Source organism: Podarcis filfolensis (assembly GCF_964270895.1).
Source record: "Podarcis filfolensis genome assembly, chromosome: 12".
In the NCBI taxonomy this organism is placed as follows: domain Eukaryota; kingdom Metazoa; phylum Chordata; class Lepidosauria; order Squamata; family Lacertidae; genus Podarcis; species Podarcis filfolensis.
The window spans coordinates 44,825,959-44,845,382 of NC_139614.1; the positions used below are offsets into that span (position 1 = coordinate 44,825,959).

At 42.5% G+C, this 19,424-nt stretch overlaps 1 protein-coding gene and 1 long non-coding RNA gene across 23 annotated transcripts in view; one reads left to right on the forward strand and one right to left on the reverse strand.

The window, feature by feature from the left end:
- ZMYND11 (zinc finger MYND-type containing 11) overlaps positions 1-8,008 on the reverse strand; it is a 101,314-nt gene extending 93,306 nt beyond the window's left edge. For 6 of the 22 annotated variants that reach the window (XM_083579640.1, XM_083579654.1, XM_083579648.1 and 3 more), the window contains exon 1: positions 7,718-7,973. The gene's annotated coding sequence lies outside the window, so the exon portion shown is untranslated. Of the gene's footprint in view, positions 1-6,661; positions 6,704-6,985; positions 7,107-7,717 lie in introns of those variants that run through there. The other 16 variants (XM_083579649.1, XM_083579634.1, XM_083579642.1 and 13 more) reach the window with 7 other exon arrangements.
- The window catches only part of LOC310746305, a 163,912-nt gene that overhangs the window by 19,375 nt on the left and 125,113 nt on the right, over positions 1-19,424 (forward strand). The gene's annotated exons all lie outside the window — the stretch shown is intronic.

Sequence of the window (19,424 nt, forward strand, 5' to 3'; positions counted from 1 at the left end):
CACCAATATATCTGTCACTGGAACACTGTAGTAGTAAGTTAGAGAACTGATATTCCTTGCTCATTCTTAGTTCCAGGGAATGGTCCAAAAGCAGATGAGGCATCAAAGGAGCAGAAGCTCTGCAGGTCTTGGTCTGGCCATGGGAGCCCTATGAGTTCCATGATGGAATAAAAGTGATGTATAAATGTAATAAATAAATATTAACCAGGTCCTGGAAAAGAGGGAATGAACTGACCTCAGTATAGTTCCCTACTTAGTACCATCAACAAGCAACTGTGCATTTAGCCCCATATTGTCGCTTATGGGTGGTATCCCTGAGCTGAACAATTTCCCAGGACTATTTGTCAAATAACTTGTGTAGTGCCATAGATAGATAGATAGATAGATAGATAGATAGATAGATAGATAGTGGCATTATTGCACATTGTAAAGGCAGTACTTTGAAAAGAAAATGGATTTTTACAATCTCAGAGGAATTTGTTCTTCTTAATTTCACATGAAATTATGCACATCCTAAATAGGCAAGAGCAAGGCTGAGCTGGGAGGTAATACTTGCATGGATAAACAAAGAAGGAATAAGAGACACGTGAGATGAGTGCATATTAAGGATTTTTGTTTGGTGGGGTGTTTATTCAGTGACAGTTTTAATACATTTTCTGAATTTGAGGGAGCAGAATGTCATGGCACAGACTTTCCCCCAGCGAGATAGATATAGAGATATATAGATATATATATTTAATGTAGATTTTACAACACAATTCTATGTGATCTATAGAACAGAAAGCTTACACCCTTTGAAAAGTATCTACTTATCCAGAATCTTACAGAAATACATTAAGTACAAGTGCTATTATACCATGGCATCAGCATACATGTCACCTTCCCAGCTTCCAGGAGCTCTGTGGTTCTTTTTGGGGGAAGTGTTTACTCTCAGAGTTCTGGCTTCCTTCTCATGTACTTTTACACGGATAAACAGTTTGCAGAATTCCACCGTTTATTTTACTTATTTCATTTCTATTCCACTGGCTTCCAAAGAACTCAAGGTGGTGTACACAAAGTTTCTCTGCAGTCTCCCATCTGTGCACTGACTTACACTTGCTTAGCTTCAAGCATGGAACGTGTATCACTAAATAAAATTAATAATAATAATATGCAACTATGCTAATTATTAAAGAATGAAACTAGCAGCCGTTCCAAGCATTCGTAAAATTATAGAAATGTGAAGGCACCAACATGAACAATGGATAAGGGTTTATGGAGCATTAAGCCACGGTACAAATTATATTTGTGGTACAAACAACTATGATTATTTCCAATCAAGTGTCATGGTTGTTCTATAGTGTTCATGTTTAATTTGTGTTAAGTTTAAACCACTTGTTGATGGGTTTGGTTTGTGTGTGTTTTTTAAATTAAAATAGCCATTAATTGGAGAGATGCTACATATTTTCTAACAAGCCACCATGGCAGTAGGCAATTAGCTTCCAATATAATAAAGACACACTGAATAAATAAACCCTAAGAAATCCAACACATACCAATAAGGATAAGAGATAAGTGTTGATTCACAGACCAACCAAAATTATAATAAAGTAACAGATCAACAGGAAACAGAATGTCCTAAAGTGTGAAATATTCTGCAGCGTTCTCACTTTGCAAACCGTAAGGTCCCCCATAAACATTTCCAGGCAAATTAACAAATATTTATTTAGCTCTCAATACATGCATAAAATGGAAGCCTATGAAACCGACTGTATGTTAAGCTCATATAAAAGAGACAGATTTTTTTTTTTTGCATTCCCTTAAAACACCAGTATATGCTCCAAATGGCTGATGAGAGAAGCCTGGACTTTTGTGATTAATGAAAAATGAACTAACTACTAGTTGACTTTTGTTACCCTCAGACCTACTCGTCTCAATTTTTCTGAAAAGCAAATCGAACAATGCTTAAAATTAAACAAAAGAAGATTTCTTAGAAGTGAAAAGATCTCCCTTTCTTCTGTCTTGCTATCTGACCTGCGGGATGATTAACCTAGAAGGTCAAAATGCAAAGTAACATTGCCCTACACCATAACACATCAATATCTGATTTACTGGCAGTTTCTATATTTTAATGCCATTTAATCAATTAGTGTTTCTTAAACGAGTGCCATTTCTACTTCTGCAAAACAACTGATTTATGGAAGACCCATAATCAAGCAATTCTGTTGTTCTTAAACAAGAAAGCATTTCCAAGGCCCTAGTGCCGGAAAGGGCGTACTGCTTTGTTTTGCTAACAAAACTGCGCCAGAAAAAAATACAATGAAATACTGCATTACTGATTTCTCCAAAAGCACCTTACGTATAACCATTTACACTGTTGCCTGGCCCAATTTCATTCCGCTCCAACATTTACTCATTTCCATACTTTCGGTTATCATCCATTTGCGAACATTAATCTGGTTTAATCTATTCTAGTGCATTCCTTACACTAATATAAAATTGGCTTGTGCTCAGAGTTCTTTTGAGAGTTCTGATTTAATCTTCTGCTGTAAAGCTGCCCCCAAATAACCCCACACCTAGCACACTGACACAGCTATTATATATGTTATGGCTGAATAAAGGAACGCCTAACATTGAGAACTAAGAATTCAAAATGCTTATTACCCCAAGCCCAGCATAAATATAGCCCAACTTTAGCGCTGAGAAAGACTGAAGGGTGAACAAGGAGACTTCTAACAAAATCCTTACAAAGATGTAACTGCTTATAGATGTTACTCTGTGTTAGACAATATAGAAATAAGGGTTGTATTCCTAGACACAGCAGCAAGTCTCCAAGGTCGTTTTTAAATGGAAATGCCAGAAATTTAACCTGGAACCTTTTGCGTAAATAACATCTGGGCCGAGGGCACTTCCACCTCTCCAACTGTCTTAGTGGTATCTCTCCTATTTCCCAGGCTGAACAATACGGACTTCCAAGTTTTCCATTCTAATGCTCCTGCCCTCCCAAATTTCTGTTGCGTTCTGAAAAATAACGTTGACTCTCCTTCAGAATAATCTTGTCTCTCCTTCATTTTATTTGTTTATTTAGGACTATTTATGCCCCTTCTACCAACCAAAGTCCTCAAGGCAGCTCACAATATATTTAAAACACAATAAAACAGACAGTGATGCAACACTTTGTTCCTGATTACGGAATCCTACCACTCAGAGGTTGTTTTTTTTTTAATGTTCTATAGAACACTTGCATTATGCCACGTTGTAAAAAATGTTATCTAAAAGCAGGTTGTTGCGAGTTGCCGTGGGGCGCTGTTAAAAAACTGAATCCCACTCCAAATTCCTGTTCCAACCACAAAAGTCAATAGGTGGTCCTCTCTGTCATCTCTCTGTCTAACCTAGGTTCCAGGATTATTGTGATAGTAAATGAGGTTAAGGATAGTAAAGGATTTTGCACATGGAAAAGTGTAATATAAAATTTGCAGCTCAGTGTTCTACCAAGGCTTGTGCTGTCCAAGTTATTTTAGAAACAGACCAAACTCTAAAGCCACAGCTGTCATATCTTCTGCCATTTATGTGACATTCCTCATAAAGAAACAGAAAGTAATCTGTTTCTGAAGAGTATTGTGCAACCAGACAGAAAGATCAAGGCCTGTAGTGCCTGGTTATCATTGTTTATATGTACGTCATTTGAAATGGCAATATAAAAGGAAATCCCTAAAATCCCCCACCTGAATAAAATTTGAGTTCTCCATAGAAATTAGGAATTACAGAATTATTAGGATATCCCCAAGCTGGGTATAAACAACAACTAACTCTTCATAGAGCACAATTTGGAGGCAGGGCTGATTACCACTAATACAAACAGCATAAAAGTTGGCAATAAGATACCCCTTAAAAATATGTACATCTTTCCAATAAGGGTTATGGGCTATCTACATTTTCTGTATTAGTGAATGGAAGGAAGTGTGGTGAATAACCGTATTTTTCCATGTATAAGATGCCCCCATGTATAAGATGCCCCCTATTTTGGGGGACTCCAAATTAAGAAAACACCCCTCAGCACCACCCGTGCATAAGATGAGCCCCAATTTTAAACCTATTTTTTTGGTTAAAAAAACAACCCTAGTCTTATACACGGAAAAATACGGTAATTATACCGGATTAAGTATCACAAAATACAAATATGTTATCCTGCTGGTGATGGAGTCATGAAGTCAGGATCTGGCTGAAATTGCTAAATTCTCTCAATGCTGTCAGATGCCCTGCAATATGAGATGCATCCTAAAGTAAGGGGTGTCACATATATGTTCTTTATGTTCATGCTTTATGGGACCCCAGCATATAAAGACACCACAGAATATAATGAAACTCCACAGCTGTGGAGTGCTTCATATTTCATATATCATATTTTGATATGATAATACAACATAACCTGCTGTATTTCTGTGCTGCAAATTCCACCCTATTCATTACTTGTTTATGGAACAGTTTAAAATAATAAATATTATGGGAATTTAAATGCTGGAATTTGAGCAATGGGCGAAACAAAAATAATTAGGTTTTCATGGAAGAGAAGCAATCTCCTGATCCAGATTCTTATACTGCTGTGGCAGCAGAATATGCATGATTCATTATTTTGGAAATACAACTAAAATGGGTGGGTGGGATCTATATTTAATGTATTGAAATCTTTTAAAAAATATGTTTTCAATGCTTAAAGATGCAGCAGGACCAATTTCCTCAATGTTTTGTTTTATTATGATTCATTAAGTTTTTCAGGGGGGGTTACACAGAGTAGCTTTTTTACAATGTGGCATTTCATTGGTGGAATATAGGATTTGGGATTAAAACATCTAACAGATTTATTTCAGTATGGTTTTCGGGGTTTTTTTACCTTTCTACTCAAGCTACACTATGAAGGAGATGTTATAGTAGGAAATGCCTCATCAGAGGACACATAATTAGTTGTAGGACAGGGCTAGAGAAAAGAATGTCTCTGGAGGGAGATGTGTGATGGCTTCACAAACCCACAGAGAAAACAAAACAAGACACCAGAGCTCTTGAAGGCACATTTTGAAGCAGTGCTGCTGAAACTAAACAGGCCCAGATTTGATCAACTACCTGGAAACTCCATGTATGCCGCCTTTGGCTACACAAAGCAAAGATGGAATAAAAAAGTAATAAATATATTTACCATCTCATTAAACATTTAGACGCATTAGGCCATTATTCACTTTAGAGGAGCACTGAGAGAGCATAACATGATACAACAGCATGCCAGCATAACTACTCAACTGTTAGAATGGGGTGGGGATCCTTTTTCAACTCGAAGTCCGCATTCCCTTCTAGGGGGCCACACGCAAAAGCTGGCTAGGGCCACTGACCATTCAATGTTGCCTTGTACAGTATGCTTCTTTCTACAAATGCTCACACACATCCCTCTTTATCCTCCAACTGGGCAAGCATTAGTAAAGTTCAAGGCAGGCAGAGCAAGGTTGTTGAGAGGTGTGGTCTAGGGAGAGTCCTGAGGGCCTGACAGAAAGGCCTGGAGGACCACATTTCACCCCACAGTCTAAATTCCCCCTTCCTGTGTTGATGGCACAACCTTATCCTTGCAACACATCGGGGAAGCCTTTGCACGCTTACGTTTTGTGCAACAGGGACAAACCCCAGCCACCAAGTTACACAAACCAGCAGCCTTGAAGAAAGAAGACCTACACTACATTAATTTGGAATAAAAAGCAGTGAAGAACTCCAGTAGACCAGAAACAATCCTTCATCCATTAAAAGGGATGTACACCATGTTAACATGAAGCGACCAGTTAAACAACTCAGTTCAGAATCCATCAAAACTTGATTGAAAGGGTGAGGGAAATCCCCATTTGAGCTTCAAACACTCCTTCACAACCCTTGCAGCGAGGACACCATTAGCCTTAAGAAGTCAAAACTTATGAACATTATGTTCTCCCGAATATGTACCCATTAACCAGGGCTTTTTTTTTAACCAGAACTCGCCAGAACTCAGTTCTGGCAACACTGCCATTCTAGAGAACAAGGGAGGTGTTCAAGGAGAGTTCCAGCACCTTGTTTTCTAGAAAAATAGCACTGCCATTAACCTTTATGTTATTGTGTTTTTTTAAATAATAAAAAAAAACCTTTTGGGGAGGGAAATCAAGTAATAACCTGTGCATTTATCTCCCTCTCTTTTTGGCAAACACCCACATCCTGTAGGCCTGACAATGCAGGGCATTCCTGCATCAACCTTTCCCATTTGGGGAGAGTCAGTTTCACCCAAAATAACCCTCATGCACTGCCTTACCCCACAGGGGGGGAGGTCTTTTTTTGGGGAGGGGGCCAGCTATTCTTAAGCCTTGTCCACCCCTAACAACAACGAGCATAACCTTCCCACCCTTTTCCTTGTCTGAAGGGTAAAACCTGCCCTATTATTCCTCACCAAGGAGGGCCAGGCAGAGAGACCCAACCCACCGTCTCCCCTCACCTTTCTTTTTTGGGGAGGGGGGAAGTGGGCGTGGGTAGGCCCCTCCCCCGGTGTTGTGGGGCAGGAGGGCTTTCAAGCAGCCCCGTCTCCTCCCACCTTGACTTTCCCTATGGGGAAAGCTTCCCCTTCTTCTTCCCACCCCACCCCACCCCACCCAGCCCCTACCATTACTCGCTCCAAACCTGCCTCCAAAAGCAGCCACAGCCAGACGAGATGGGAGAGGAGGGAGGGACGCGCAGGGAAGCAAACAGGCGTCTTCCGTCTGGGAGGCCCAACCGTGCAGGGGAGGGGAAGGGGAGAAAGGTTGCGGCCGGGGAGGGTTGCGCCTTGCCCGGCGTGCCCAGCCACTCGAGGCCCCGGCTCCACGGTTCTGGGCAGGCCGCAACCGGAAAGTAATTCCCACCACCCTCGCCGCCGCCGCCGCTCCCCGCTTGTCTCACACGCGCGCACACCTTTTTTCCTCTCCCAGACTCTCCGCCTCTGCCCCGCGAAGCCCCTTCCCCACCTTACCCGCAGGTACAGCAGATGCAACTTTTAATACGGGCTAGAAAACCCCCATCCTCTTAAAAATCGTTAAGACCCCAACAGGGTGTGTTGGGGTGGGGGGTAGAGAGAATTGTTATGGATGATAAAATCGGCGACCAATGCATTCCCGCCCCGTATTCTTGTTTTGCACGACAAAAAAAAAACACCAAACGATTCAGGGAAGAAGACGAAAAATACCAAACCAGTGGGCGCCACCAATTACTATTATTATTATTATTTGCAGCCGCGATCTCCACGCACACGCATTTGAGACCTTATATGTGCTGCATGTATCTCATCTGTGCACTGCACGCATATATACATACAGAAAGGGGCATGTTACGCAGGCTCAATCGCCCCCCATTACAAAAAAAATAAAAGCAAAACCCTTTCCTCTTGTGGGCTCGGGTGTGTACATGATTTTGTAGAGGTTTCTTTCTCTCTCGTTCTCTCTCTCTCTTTTTTTTAAGGCGCCATGTTTATAATCCTCCATCATATATTTAAAAAGAAAAAAGAAGACGCCGGAGACGCTGCCTTCCCCTCGCCTCCCTAACCCAGCCACCCACCCTAATCTCTCCCAGAAAGGCGCACATCCTAATCTCTCCCACAGGGCTGTAAATTTCAAAGTCGTGCCTCTCTTTCTCTCTCTCTCCCCCCACAATCGCCCCCCTTTGCTCTCCTCCTCCTCCTCCCCAGACCGAAGAGCGTCTCTCTCACCTTGTGCTCTGGGCTGCTGCTCTTTCTGTGGCTGCAAAAGGAGAGGGAAGGAGAAGAAGAGGAGAAGTTAACCCAGGCGAAACTTTTCAATCCTCTCTTCCCCCAAGGCTGCTGCCTCCTTCCTCCTCTCCTCCTCCTCCTACATATTTCTTCCCCCCATCGGAGTTTTATTGTGTCTGAATTTTTCTCTCTCTCTTCTCTCCCTGTCTGTCCACACTTCCAGCTTTCTGGGGGTAAACAGGGTTTAAAAGAACGAAGCCGCGGATCTTTGGGAGAAGGAGAACTCTAGCGGCGTCGGGTGGAGTTGCCGTTGGCTTCTTTTTTCTTTCCGCCCCTCGCTTTATTATGCCGGGTTAAAGGGAGAGAGAGCAATTCAAGAGCACTGCTTCTCCCAACTATTGAAAAAAGAAAAGAAAAAAAAGCCATGATATATATGCTCTCATCTCACAAAATTAGAAGGTTGCCACGGCGTGCGTAATTTTTGCGCATGGTCCACTCTCTTCTTTTTTGGAGTTCTTTGTCCATCATAAATTAAAAGAGGTGTTTTGGGGGGAGTGGGAGGGAGAGGAGAAGGGAAAATGAATAAATGCAGCCTTTTCAGAAATATATTTGAGATCAAGGGGTTTCTGCAGGCATCAAATGCCAGTGTGTGTGTTATAAATATATATATATATATATATAACGAACGTGGATTATTTTATTGGTGGGTTCAGCATGTTTTGCTTCCCATCCCTACAACTGACAGTGACGAAATGCTAAAATCAGGCATTAGTAGCCTCTTGTCTAGGTCTGTAAACTTAATTAACGACGACGATTTAACATTATGTAATTCATCTGATCATGATTACGCTTTAATCAGAATAAGTCCCTTAATAATCCAGTGCATTTTGAGCCACAAACATGGCAGGATAATCCGCAAGGTGCCTGGTTGTAAGGTGGCAAATGTTATCTACCAATCAATTCACTTGAGGATGTTTTCTCACATTAAATAAAAATGAATGCCAAGCCTTTCTTGTGAATGGTGTTAACGAAGGGCTAGTAGTAATTGAAATGTATTACAGCCGGTCTAAAAATCTAATTCTAATTGTACGTGTGAGAAATGCAGACAACTATTGCTTTTATGGGCGGAGGTTTTTGTTTTTGTTTGTAACTAAGTTACGTATTTTTGTTTAAACTAAACTCCCCTATGATCCTCAGATGAAAGGCAGTATAGAAATTTAATTAATAATAATAATTACAAAAACTATAGGAATTGGGTTGCTCTAAGTCAATGGTTCCCAAACATTTTTCCTCATAGACCACCTGAAAAATGCTTGGGTTGTTGACAGAACACTATTCTGCCTGTTCTGGCAATTGTAAAAATTTTAATCATATTTTAATTGGTGCATTCATTTCCTTTTATTTATTTTATTTCTCATCTATAATATTTTATTGTACAAGTAACTCACAACTTACGCACATTTAACTTATGCATCCATTCAACTTTACACACTTGGCAGAAAAGGGGTGAGCATCCTGGAAAAAAAATATTTAAGTTGAGAATCGCCTGTATTACAATTTGGAATATTTCAAATGGTTTGGGGGGAAATGAGGAAATTTGTTTATTTACACAATTTATTTACATTACTGCTTGGCTATAATAATCTCTAAGCGGTTTACAAGGATGCAATACAACTGGCCAATTTTTCCTGGACACAGTAAGTACCAACCCACCGTTCATCTTCCCAGGGTGCAAGCTCAGTTTATTGGCCCTCATCCAATTCACCACAGTTCCCAAACAATGATTGACAATTTCCACTTTTTTGTTGGAAGTTTTAAGAAAAAGTATTGCTGGACTGAGGCATTTTTTGAACTTGGAACGTAAAAGCCAAATTTGCACTCCAGACACAATTTATTTTTAAAACGATGCACAGAGAGATTGATTTAATTGTGTTTAATGTCTTTAATTTATAGGTTTAATTTTGCCCATACAGTTCTTAGGAAAGATGTTTGGAGCCGTACTCAGTTCTCAAACATCTTGTAACAATTATTCTCTCAGTGTTACTTATTGCATGTCATATATGAATTTATGTAGTGGTCCTGCATTCCAGAAAATCTCAGGGAAAAATCCCATATACAGCTTCATTGCTAATTCAAAATCAGGATCGCCTCATTAGTGAAAATAATATGTTGTAATAATGTAACCACATTTTAAAAATGCATCTCAAGTTTATTGATTCCCAACGTACAAAGGTTTCAAAGTTTAAGATGTTTCTTCCTTTGAGGAAGTTAACATACATGTATGCTTGTAATGTGGGTGGCTACGTGTAGCATGCGAACCTCACTTGCTCTCCCTTCCCCTCTCATCTTTCAATGCAGCTGCAGGAAGAGACCAGAATTTTCTTCATGTTGTGTTGTCCATACCCTAAACTATGGTTAAATTTAGCTATTGTTAGCAAAAACAAGCTAGCTTCATAAACAGTGCTTTGAAGCTGGCTTGTTTCCACTAAATATATTTAAGATTAACTAAAATTGTCTGGGTTCAATCTTGAAGATGCTTCAGAAGCTTTGATTACAGTACAGTGGTACCTCGGGTTAAATACTTAATTCGTTACGGAGGTCCGTACTTAACCTGAAACTGTTCTTAACCTGAAGCGCCACTTTAGCTAATGGGGCCTCCCGCTGCTGCTGCGCCGCCGGAGCACGATTTCTGTTCTCATCCTGAAGCAAAGTTCTTAACCTGAAGCAATATTTCTGGGTTAGCGGAGCCTGTAACCTGAAGCATATGTAACCTGAAGCATATGTAACCCAAGGTACCACTGTACTTCAAAATACCGCAGCCAGGGTATTACCTGGGATGGTGCACGGTTTCCATATCTTGGTCTTGAGAAATCTACACCAGTTATCAATTTGCTTCTGAGTTCAGTTTCAAGGTGCTACTTTTAAACTATCCTTCCTGGCTTGGGACCTAGGTACCATATGGACAGCCTTCTCCAATACCAATCTTCTCACAACGCTGCCATCATTTGCTGTTAAGTGGTTGAAAACTAGGAAGAGGACATTTTCATCCATAAAACCCCAGTTGAGATCTTCCACAACGCTGCCATCATTTGCTGTTAAGTGGTTGAAAACTAGGAAGAGGACATTTTCATCCATAAAACCCCAGTTGCGGAACATCCTCCCCAGTGGTACCCAGCTTGTAACCATTTAGCTTCCAGGTTAAGATGTTTTTATTCTCACATGCATTTCAGTTACCGGTAATTGAATGGCCCCAAAATGAGGCACTGGAAAGGCGTTTGTTCTTTCTTACTCTGCCGCAGGATTATTTTGCCGCTATTGTAATTTTAGCTTAATTTGCGAACCAGTCTGGGGTGGATTCTGTGAAGAGAAGTACAGAAATTTCCTAAATAAACAAGCAACCCATTTTTCACTTCTTAAAAACAGCATTCTGCAGAACAAACTGACATAGTGCATCTGGGCAAAATGTGACAGTTCGGACTTTCCGTGCTGCAATGCAAACAAGGCAAGGTGCTATGCGGGGAGGGGCTTTCAAGGAGATGGAAAACCCAGCCTCCAAGGAGCATGCCACAGCTCTCGCTGCCACCACAGCAGTGGCAGTAGTAGCAGATGATGATGCATTCCTTAGAGGCCAGACCTGCTACCCCTATGGGTCCTGAGGCGGTTGCCTCACCTTGCCTCACGGATGGGCCAGCCCTGCTGTCTATATTTTATCCATGTGCCTGCCGCTCTCACGAGGCTCCATCCACAGTGCCTCTGTAACAACTTCATGGAAAAGTGGAGATCTGAAAAGCAAGAAACTGAGAGGAAACCAAAACTCACACATTTACCCAGCCCTGCTTGGGATTTTCTTCTACAAACTATAACAGCATAAGACTACAGGAAGCACCCATTCCCTCATTTTTCCTTTACCGTACATATTATTTTCCTAAAGTTTTTGCCTTGATTGATATACACAGTTTCTGTAATGGCCAGACATAAAAATTCATTTAAACCTCATTCAGCTCACTTTCAAAAAATTGAGTTGTTACTGTTTGCACTATTTCAGCAATTTGCTCAGAGGGTCTCTTCACTTCCCCTTGGAATAAAAGCACCTCTTTCCGCTGCTATTGTGCTGTTGTTTACAGTTATTATTATAAGGGGAGTCACGCCTGATTCAAACTGTTATTTTCAAATAGGTACCCAGCAGAGTGAAGCTTCGGCACCAAATTCCGTTTTGTGAGGTTAGCATAAAATCCCGGTTTGGAGACCTACTCCTTTACTGATTAACCTACTTCATGGCTGACTTCGTTCCACAGGATCATGCTGTGCTCATGAACAGAGCATGATGTAAACCAGTCAGAAGTTGGTTGACTTGGAGGTATTCCAGACTTTGTACTATTAATCTCCTGAAACTTCAGAGCCTTCAGAGCAAAGCTGAGCACAAATGCAGTAGCGCAGTCATTTCTATTAAGACCTCCCATAGTCAAATCTATCCGTTCATGGGATACTACGTTTCCTGCTATTTTAGTACTTTGGACCCTGCCTCAGAAATGTGCAGGGCTGAATCCGGGTGAGGAGCTTGGTTTTATTTCTCTGCTATTTCACAAACCACTTTTGAAGCCTAGAACGGCTTTGAAGCCAGTTTGCAATAATACATCACAAGGCTTTGAAGCCAGTTTGCAGCACATCACAAGGAACTGCTGCCATTCACAAATATAACAGCAACAGCAGTGTGGCATTTGCAGAGCTCTTCCATGGTGCAACGAGTTGCAGATAAATTTAATCTTTCCTAAAGCATAATAATATATGCTTTGCCAGAGTGGTGTAGTGGTTAGACTGTTTGCCGAGGACCTGGGAAACTAGAGTTCAAATCCCCACTTGGCCATAAAACCCACTAGGTGACCTTGGGTCAGTCCCTGCCTCTTAGCCTATCCTAACTCACAGGGTTGTTGTGGGGGGTTAAATGAGGAGGAGAGAAAGATTTACACCACCTTGCACTCCTTGTAGAACAAGGTGGATATAAATGCAACAGATAAACGAAGTGTTTTAAAACAGAGGTCACCAGTGTGTCACCTGTAGGCATACAGGCCCTCACCACTGCCACCCTGCCAAAATTAGGCTTTAAAGCATTTAATTACAGCTGATAGAATGGGTTTCCATGTGTGCTTGATTGTGCTGTGTGTATGGTGCCCACAACATACTTGGTTTGCAAATGTTCCTCATGGGCTGTCGTTGGCCGTAGAACAAGCAACCACGGGAAGCTTGATTCCCTGCTATGTGCCAGAACTGGCCTGTTGCCCCAGGGCCACAGAGCTGAGAGGCAGAGCATAATGACCTTTCCATAGTTCAGAGAAACAAAAGGATGGATAGTGTATCTGACTCCTTGGAAATCATTTGATTGAAAGGCAGGAGGTAGGTAGGTAGTGTGATGGCCTGGGACTCGGGCTCGGACTTGGAACCAGAGGAGACTCAGTCTGCACCGGATCCTTTGCCTCAAGCATCATTGGAACCGAGTATGGGGCCTGATCCTGAAGAGTCCCAGTCTGCACAGGTTCCCCTGCAACAAACACCAGCTGGGCTGAGTCAGGGGCCTGAGCCTCCAGATGAGGGGATTACCTCGTTGCCTTCAGCTGGGCCATCACTTACAGCTGCTCCACTACCGGTTTGGTCAGGGGAGGTTGAGGCGGCCCCTGGGTCTAGTAACCCACCGACGTCTCCCGAGCTGCAGAAATGAAGGTCTGAGAGAAGGGGAGACCTGAGTACTCGCAGGACGAGTGCTCGCTTTCGGGCAAAACAGGGAGGTGAGTCACCGGGGGATCAGGACCAGCTGCTACCCTGACAAAGATAAAAGGCTGCTGGACCCCACCCCAGGTTGCGGGAGCAATGTTGCTCTATGCTAGATCCTGCACCTGTCCTTGCCTGGTTTCCTGCCTTGTGTCCTGTCAGACTGACTCCCAGTGGAACCTTCGGATAGTGCTTTTCATGGCCCACTAAGGAAGATAATGACACAATAATGGCACATATATTCAAAACCCAGTTAAAACTATTTAGTTTAATTAATTCAACAACACTGATGGACTTGATCCAGTGATACCAGCTTTTCAAAGTCTGATAGTCGTTTATGCCTCCAGTGCTGCCCTGCTCCCCACTTGCTTCTTGGCGCCCACCTAGGTAATCCCACCCCCCACCCCCGGGGCAGTACTGTCCACTTTGGAACTGATGTAGAAGGTCCGCTACTGAAAGCAATCAGACAATCTCCCTATGAAAAGTATTATTAAGAACTGGTAAGTGCTAGGATGATTAAGGCCAGGGGTCAGCAAACGTTTTCATCAGGGTCCACTGTCCCTCAGACCATGTGGTGGGCCGGACTAAATTTGAAAAATAATAATGAACGAATTCCTATGCCCCACAAATAACCCAGAGATGCATTTTAAATAAAAGGACACATTCTACTCATGTAAAAACACGCTGATTCCCAGACCGTCCGTGAGCCAGATTTAGAAGTCGATTGGGCTGGATCCGGCCCCCGGGCCTTAGTTTGCCTGCCCATGATTGAAGCATTTGCCATCAGTTCCTCTGTCCAGACAGTCTTAACAACTCAAGGGAAAGAAGGGCTTTCATAGCACTCTCTAGTGGGAAATAAGTGGACAAGAAGAGAAGGAATGTAAGAATTGGCATGTTTGTTCATTTCCTACAGATATGAAGATGCTGTTCCTCCCAAAGCCCTTGACTGCTTGCAGCTGGTATTCTGTGGCCTCTGAACAATTTAGCCGTCATGGTTAATAGATAGGCCCATTCTCCATGGAGTATTATGCTATGCAGTCACTTGTTTTGCTACTTTATGTGCCAGGCGTAAACGTTTCTCTACAACTAGGCCTTTGGCTGATTAACAATCTTAAAAGGTGTTTGTGGGAGGGGAGGGCTTCGGTTTCGTTTTATTATGTATTTTGGTTTCTTGTTTTTGTATTTTTACGTTGCAAACCATCCTGCGATCTTTGGATGGAGAGCAATATACAGATTTAATTAAGAACAACGGCAGCAGCAGCAGCACTTATTTTGGGAAGAATTAGAGTTAGGTAAAAGAAGAAGTTGCAATGTAGTTCATTTTGCTTGCTTTCATTTTTAACCACCTGCAAATTCTGCAAGCTCTTATTCATTTCAAGATGGAGTAAGATCGGGTTGCCCGATCCAGTTCAGAATGAGTGCAGCACACATGATTTATATGTTTTTGAACCTACGTTAGGAAAGATTTATTGATTCCAACTGGAATAGCCCCACCACTCCAGAGCCCCGGATCTTGGTAATTTAAGCTAAATATAAATCCAGGCCAATGTGTAGCTTGACATGCCTGTGGGCCCTGTTATTCATCATAGCATTTTCTGCATGAATTTCTGTACAGTTATGAACTAGTGAATATGTTTTATAACTCTTCCTGGAATTGTTAAAATGCTGGCACAGGCACCACCGTCCAAATTAAGAAGGTGTTGAGATAGGATGTGATATCATATTAGCTCTGTTTGAGCTTATAATTTACATGCTGAGATGATAATGCTTTTAACTGTTTCACCACCATCTTGTGTTTAAAAACAACCAACAATCAACAGCCGCAACAGACATTTTAAAGTTGCCTGGTGAGAGTCAGAGTCTCCCCTTTTCTCTTTGGTACAGGGATTGTGGTCTTGAGCTTAAGTATGGATTTGTAGGCACAACAGAAGTGCACCAGCAAGCAATGGGTCTCTCATTGTGGTGTAGTGTGGTGTAGTGGTTAGAGCAGTGGACTCGTAATCTGGTGAACCGGGTTTGCTTCCCTGCTCCTCCACATGCAGCTGCTGGGTGACCTTGGGCCAGTCACACTTCTCTGAAGTCTCTCAGCCCCACTCACCTCACAGAGTGTTTGTTGTGGGGGAGGAAGGGAAAGGAGAATGTTAGCCGCTTTGAGACTCCTTCGGGTAGTGATAAAGCGGGATATCAAATCCAAACTCTTCTTCTTCTTCTCATTTAAATCAATATATGGTCCAACCTTATATGAGAGGTGGGGTGGGATGGGGTGAGAATTCAGCCTGAGGACTGCATTCCCTAATGCACAACTTTTCAGAGATTGTGTGCTGGCAATGGGGAAGACCAGAAGCAAAATATGGGTGGAACAAAAGTACACCCACCAGCAACAGATGAGGTTCTTACCTTTATACAGTAGGCTACATTCCAGCCCTGCAAAAGTCAGAGGTTTCTACATCCCCACACACCATCTCTTCATCCTCCATCCAGGTAAGGATCATCACAATTTAAGGGCATATTCCAGCCAAACCAAAACACCTGCAGTTGCAAAACAGGGCTGGTGAGGGGGCATGGCCTGGGGAAAATCATACGGTCTGGACAGAGATATCTAGAGGCCATACTTAGCGCCCCCTGCCTGAGGTTCCCCATTTCTACTTTATATGACCATGCGATTGTTTCAAGCATCATGGTCAACCTACATTGCTGTTGTTGTGGTTACTTGAATTGCTATCCCACCATTCCTCCCTAAGGGGCCCAGGGCAGCAAACAGATGGAAAAATAAACAACAACAACGACAACAAAGCAAAACATTCTAAAACAAATTAAATCATTCTAAAAACAATTACGGTTAAAATCATACAGTACTTCCATCCAGTGATTTTGAAGTTGCCAGGAACAGTATTCTTCAGCTACCCAATGGCTGGGCAAACAGGAATGTTTTCAAATTCCTCCTGAAAGTTAATGATAGAGACACGCACACCTCACTAGCAAGGACATTCCACAACCAGGGAGCCACCACTGAAAAGGCCCTGCCGTGGGTCAGCACTAACCGAGCAGAAGCACCTACACAAATATATCTATTAGTATATTTATTTTAAAATATCCTGCCTTTCAATAAAACATTTTAAAGGCTATTAGAGCATAAATTTAAAGTGCAATGAAAAATAATTAAATTAAAAACACAATTTTCCAGCAACAGCAAGCTTCTGAATAGGCAAACTTGAAAATCGTTTAAAGCATGGGGAAAACAGAACAATTTTTGCCTGATGCCTAAAGCTTGCTAAGTTTGACTCCAGGTGAACAGATACATTGACATCAAGATTTATTACATAACAGCATATTACATACATATTACATAACAGCAGCATATTGAAATATTTTGCATCAGTGCAGTTATCTCAATACTGCCATAACAGTTGCATTATATATCAGATCTAATTTCATTTGAAAGCAGCAAGCATGGAGGGCACTGTGTGCGATATTTTCCCCTCAGACTGCAGCTGTTTTACCATCTTAAATCTTAAGGTGGCACTGTAAGTAAAGATTCCGGAGCTGAGCAAAAAGGAAATTTTGATAACTTTGTTCCTCCTACACTGATGTTCTTTGTCTGAACTAGCAGTGAGTAACCAAAAAAGGGATATGGAGCCGTGCTCGGTGTGAAACATCAACTCAGCATGCAGCAGCAGTGACTGCATAGCCAGATTTGATGCCAGAGATTATTAGCATAGGTAAAGGGACCCCTGACCATTAAGTCCAGTCGTGGACGACTCTGGGGTTGCAGCGCTCATCTCGCTTTACTGGCCGAGGGAGCCGGCGTACAGCTTCCGGGTCATGTGGCCAGCATGACTAAGCCGCTTCTGGCGAACCAGAGCAGCACATGGAAACACCGTTTACCTTCCCGCTGGAGCGGTACCTATTTATCTACTTGCACTTTGATGTGCTTTCGAACTGCTAGGTTGGCAGGAGCAGGGACTGAACAATGGGAGCAGTGGCGTAGCGTGGGTTGTCAGCACCCGGGGCAAGGCAAGTAATTTGCGCCCCCTAACCTGTGGATTTGCGCCCCCTAACCCATGGATTTGCCCTAACCCCAGATGTTGCGCCCGGTGCGGCAGGCCCCCCCTGCACCCCCCACGCTACGCCACTGAATGGGAGCTCACCCCGTCACGGGGATTCGAACCACCAACCTTCCGATCAGCAAGCCCTAGGCTCTGTGTTTTAGACCACAGCGCCACAGATAGGGACTGCAAATAAAAACTGTGGCCATCACAATCCACCGACACAGCTTGGTATTTGTGTATTGTTTTAGTTACTCCATCTCAAAAAGGAAGCTGTATAGCTGGAAAGGTGCAGTAAATAGCAACCAAAATGATCCAAGTATTGGAGTACTTTTCCTACAAGAAAAGACTAAAGCGTTTGGGGACATAGCAGCTGAATTTCTCCATCTGAGCATAAGAAGAACCCCATTGCGTTTGGCCAGCGGCTCATTTCGTTCTGTATCTTCTTCGTTCCTGGGACTAACTAGATGCCTATGGGAAGCCCAGAAGGAGAACTGGAGCACGACAGCACCCTGATACCCACCAGCATGTGGTGGTGACAAACCGGGATGCGCATCTTACTGGGTCATGCTTCCATGCAAGTCACATGACCCATGTGACAATGTGACACCAGAAGACGAGTTTTTCTCAGGACTATGCTCTTGCATGAGAGCACAGTGCCAAAAAAGTGTGTTTGGAGGCACTGTGTGAGATTGCAGCACCCCAAAACATATGTTTTGGGTGCCATGCTCTCATGCAAAAGAAAAATTAAAAAATGGGATGTTCCAATTTTATTGGGGCAATTTAATGGCATGCACCCTTCCCACCTGAAGCCATTTCCTAGAACTAATCTGACTTGTTCGGCATGTTTCATCTCGTAAATTATAATCCCACACACACAGGATCACAGATTTGGAAGGGACAACGTGTGTGATCCAGACTGACCCCTCAAACTGATAACGTGATATTCCCACAGTAAGAGATTCCTCCCCATGTATCAATCTGCAAATAGAATTCCCATATAACGAAATGTTGGCTAGGAGGTTGTACAGTTCATTATTCACTCAGTTGTTTCACAAACACACACTCTGTGTACATTCGGTTTCTTCCAGAATGTTCAGCATTCGCCAATGAAAGCTCCGCAAAGTGCCGTCATCTTCTTCCCCCTGCTTTTGTTTACTGGAAAATATTTTGCGGCATTTTAGAGATTACAGATGTGGTAACACTTTATGTTAACTGTCTTATTTTAATTTATGTGGTGTTACCATTAATAATGCATTCCTTTTCTGCTTAAGTGGGTGGTAGGAGAGCCTAAAAGGAAAGGCATCTGCAGAATTAGATACTGTTTTTCCGTTTTAATCTCTCAGGAAGATTTTTTTTTTAACAAGGTCTGTGTAAACATGTTTCTCAGGACTGAATTGGTGGTGAACATGGGCTTGTTGGGAGCTACATGTTAGTTGCACAGCTGGCCCAGGGCGTTTGGATGCTTTAAGCCAGGGGTCAGCAACCTAAGGCCCATGGGCCAGAAGCGGCCTGCGGAGGTTGTTTGACCGACCCACAAGCCACCCCTGAATCGAGTCACCCGCTCGCGCGCCGCGCTAAACCGGTGCAGCGCGGGGACTCACTTCCACGGCGCTGGAAATCGCGTCTGTGCAGACGCAGATGCTGAAAATCGACAATAAACAGATCGACAATAAACAAGAGCAGAAACATTTCACAACGTGGAGCAAAACATTTATTGATGGATTTACCTTTTGAGCAGCGCAGTCAAGGCAGCCCACAGTTTAAAATAATGGCTTGCTATTGAATTTATTATTATTACTATTTAGCAAGATTTATGTGCTGCTTTATAAAATAAAATAAAAATTTCTAAACTGTTTACATAAAATGGTATAATATATTCATTAAAGATAGCAAGA